Raw genomic sequence first — 4247 nt, 5'->3', positions numbered from 1 at the left:
ATTCCTTTTTTCTGCCTTAAACTTATCTGGGATACTCAGATACCAACTTGCTGTCTCTGAATTGGTCATATCCTTTTAAAAATATTCCTTCACTCCCCTTTCTTGCTTTCTTTATTCCATTAAAACCAATTTCACTATTACTAGTATCCAGTAGTAATATTGTCCTTGTCTAACATACTGTATATATATAAAACTAGATCATCTCCCCATCCCCAACCAGTAGAAAAAAATACTTGCTGCCAGAAATATCTGAAGTTTTGTTTTATGCCATGTTTACAATACCTATAAGATGGTTGGTTGTCAATAAATATTTGAATTGTCTAGGTATAATCTATGAGCGCCTAAGCATTAGTAAGTAGGCTAGATTTTCCTGGGTCTCTTGCAGGGGAGAGGAATAGGATGGTTTATATGAAGGAGATTCTCCTAATTACTCCTTTCCTGGAGCAATTGTCACCAAAGTATTTAGGCTTAAGAGAGTTGCCCCTTTTGGGCCGCTGTTTCATTCCTTTTATTCTTTGAGAATTTTGTGCAATGTTTTTTGATTATATTCACCCCTCCTCCAACTCTTCTCAGGTCGCCTCCCTTCCCAACCCACCCACTTTGTGTCCTTTTTTCCCCCTCATCAAATCCAATTTGTGCTGCCCATATATTCTTGGATGTGTGGCCTTCCACTGCAGCAGTGTGATCGATTTACCAAGGGCAAAACTCTTAAAGAAAACTGACTCTTGTCTTCCAACAGCTATCAATTGCCAAAAGCTCCTTTGACAGAGGTGGGACTTCATGTCCACCTTCCCTCTCCATGCAGGAATTTTGTCTGGCTTGAGCTCACATCGTGGGGTGGGAGGTTGTGCATGACGTCACAATTGCTGAACTCCTGTGTGCAGCTGCCTTGTTGTATCCAGAAGACACTGTTTCCTTGTATTCATTCACTACCTCTGGCTCTTACAGTCTTTACATTCTGTTTTTTACAATGATACTTGAGCCCTGTGAGAAAGGAATGTGATATAGATATCCCATCTAGAGCTAAGCATTCTGCAGGCTCTTGTTCTCTGCACCTTGACCAGTTATGGTCTCTGTGTTCATTTGCATCTAATGCAAATAGAAGCAAATCAATTTATTTGATGAGGATAGAGATATGCAGTAGTCTATGGGTATAATAAAGAATCATTAGGAGTTGGCTTAATACTATGCCCATTTAGTAGAATAATAGTGGTAGGTTCTTCCTTAGAGTCTATGACTGTCTAGCCACAGATTATTGACTTGACAATGGTGCCCAGGTATAGGTCTCATCTTGTAAAGTGGAACTTAAATCCAATTAGAAAGTGGTTGGTCACTCCATGATGTTCATGCTACTATTACATTAGCAGGCTTGTCTTGCCAGGTCAGACATTATTGTACCTTTTAGGGTTCATAGCTAAGATTGATGATTAGTTTTCTCCTTTGGTAGTGTGCAAAGTTAGCCAGTGGGGATGAAGGCTTGAAGCTTGACATATCCATGTTCTGTGACTCAAGTACATAGTATCTTCAGCAATAGAGTCTTACCATCAAGTTATGGAAAGTGATCAATAGCATTGACAGTAGCCTGTAATATTTGGGGGGTCTATGGAAACTCACTGGTCGACAACTTCAAAAGAAATAACCTATTCTTGGCACTTTTTAAAAAGTGCCTGTCATGTCTACCTGTCTAGTAGGATCATTGTCATCCTATTACAGGGTAGACCTACTCTATCCATCTATCTATCTATCTATCTATCTATCTATCTATCTATCTATCTATCTATCTATGTAAATTCCATTAGGAAGCTTCTACAGTAGTAGGTTTCCATTTGGCTTTTCAAAAGACCTTTAGTGTTAGTTATCTCAACCTATGTTCCTTCTTTACCTTGTGCTTCCATCCCTTCCTCATTCAATCCCCCTACTTTCGCTGTTATCTCTTTATAACACCATATTCTAGTTTTCCTTCCTTAGAAGGTCCCCTCGTTTTCCCTTGTCCCTTGCTAGCTGTCCAACTAACATCTAAATATAAGAGAAAACATGCTATATCTATGTCTCTATCTATCTATCTATCTATCTATCTATCTATCTATCTATCTATCTATCTATCTATCTATATCTATCTATCTATCTAATCTATATATATCTATATATATATATGTATATATATATATATATATATATATATCTATATATCTATATATATATATATATATTGATTCATACTGATGGCAAGGTCCTATTGCTGAAGACAAAACTTAAGTTATCAACCATGGAGAAATTGAATTGGTGCCCAACTAGTAGCTTCATTCCTACTGACTAGTGTTTATGGTGCTGGAAGGTACTTTGCATTACTCTGATAGGAGGAGCAAAGTAATCATCAATAGCAAGTCATGATGATTGTTTCTAGCTCCATCAATTTATATGCAGATTTTGTTTTTCTAAACAGCTGAATAATATTCCATTGTGTAAATAAGCCACACTTCCAATTCATTCATGGACATCTAGGCTATTTCCATTTTCTGGCTATTATGACTAGAGCAACAATGAACATAGATAAGCAAGTACCACTATAGTAGAATATAGTCTTTTGGGTATATGCCCAAGAGCAGTATAGCTGGACCATGTGATAGATCTACTTTTAATTTCTTTGAAAGTCTCCACACTGATTTCCATAGTGGCTGCACCAGTTTGCACCCCCACCAGCCATAAATAAATGTTCCCCTTGCCTTACACCCATACCAGCATGTGTCATCATTTTGTGTTTGTCTATCTATTCTGTCTGGGGTAATCTCAAAGTAGTTTTAATTTGCATTTCCCAGATGGCTTAGGATATTGAACATTAAAAAATGTTTCTCAGGCATTTGTATTTCATCTTTTGATAATTCTTTGCTTAGTTCCATGCAACCATTTTTTTTAATTGAGTTGTTTTCTTGATTTTAATTTTTTGAGTTTGGTTTTTTTTTTTTCTTTTCTTTGAGATAGGGTTTCTCTGCATAGCTTTGGAGCCTGTCCTAGAACTCACTTTGTAGACCAGGTTGGCCTTGAACTCACAGAGATTCACTGCCTCTGCTTCCTAAGTGCTGGAATTAAAGGCACCACCACACCCGGCTGAGAGTGTATATTCTAGATACTCTGTTAGATAGCTGATAAGGATTTTTTCCCCATTCTGTAAGCTGCCTCTTCACTTCAATAATGGTGTTCTTTGCTGCACAAATCATTTTCATTTGATGAGGTCCTATTTATTGATTGCTGGTCTTTAAAACATTTTATTTATGTGTATGTTTGTTTAACTGCATGCATGTCTGTGTACCATGTGTGTGCCTGGTGCCTGGTGCCTGGTGCCTGGTGCCTGGTGCCTGGTGCCTGGTGCCTAGTGCCTGGTGCTAGAAGAGGCCAGAAGAGGGTGTTGAACCTCTCAGGACTGAAGCTACGGAGAGTTGTGAGTTATTATGTGGGCATTGGGAATGAACCCAGGTCCTCTGGAAGGGCAGTCAGTGCTCTTAAGCACTGAGCCATCTCCTCGGGTCCCAAACTGTTGATGTTACTTCCTGTGCTATCAGAGTCCTGACCAGAAAGTCTTTCTGTGCCAATAAGCTCAAGTATATTCCTTACTTTTTCCTCTGTTAGATTCAGGGTCTCAGTTTGGAGTTCAGTTTTGTGAAGTGTGATAGATGTAAAGTTCCGTTCTTCTCCATGTAGCTATTGGATTTGACCAGCACCACACTTGGAGAAAACTAAAAACATGTTTTGTAGGTTAGTGCAGCAACATCAGGCACATTGATCAAGTTAATGAAAATCTGAAATTAAGACATATGAAAGTATACTTACCTGGCAGGGACGATACCTGGCAGGGGCGATACCATGATCACCAAGGTAGTTTTCCCAGGGCGAGACTTATCCATATGGGCTGACCCCTGCGATTTTTCCAAATGTGGGAAACTCAACTGCATAATTTGTAGTGGAGTGGACTGTGCTCACATTTTCCCCTGGGGTTGGGGGGAGATGTACAAAAATCCCAGGATGTGGTGGCTCACATCTATAGTCTCATTACCTAGGGCTGAAGTAAGATTGCTTTGAGTTTGTTTGAGGCCAACCTGGGCTTCATTGTGAGTTATATGTCAGCTTAGGTTACAGAATGAGACTTTGTGTCAATAAAAAGATAATAACATAGAACAAAAGGTGAGAAAGAATTTTGAGGAAAAGTTTTATTAAAATGATTTTTAATTAAAACAATTTTATTTAATGTATTT

At 38.6% G+C, this 4247-nt stretch overlaps 1 pseudogene; it reads left to right on the top strand.

The window, feature by feature from the left end:
* The first annotated feature begins 3837 nt into the window (after nt 1–3837).
* On the top strand, nt 3838–3985 carry LOC114700839 (annotated as a pseudogene).
* The last annotated feature ends 262 nt before the right edge of the window (nt 3986–4247 follow it).

The sequence above is a fragment of the Peromyscus leucopus genome, chromosome 4 (assembly GCF_004664715.2).
Source record: "Peromyscus leucopus breed LL Stock chromosome 4, UCI_PerLeu_2.1, whole genome shotgun sequence".
Taxonomy (NCBI): Eukaryota; Metazoa; Chordata; class Mammalia; order Rodentia; family Cricetidae; genus Peromyscus; species Peromyscus leucopus.
The sequence above is the reverse complement of the archived record's forward strand: the minus strand, read 5'-3'. Positions and strand labels throughout refer to the sequence as shown.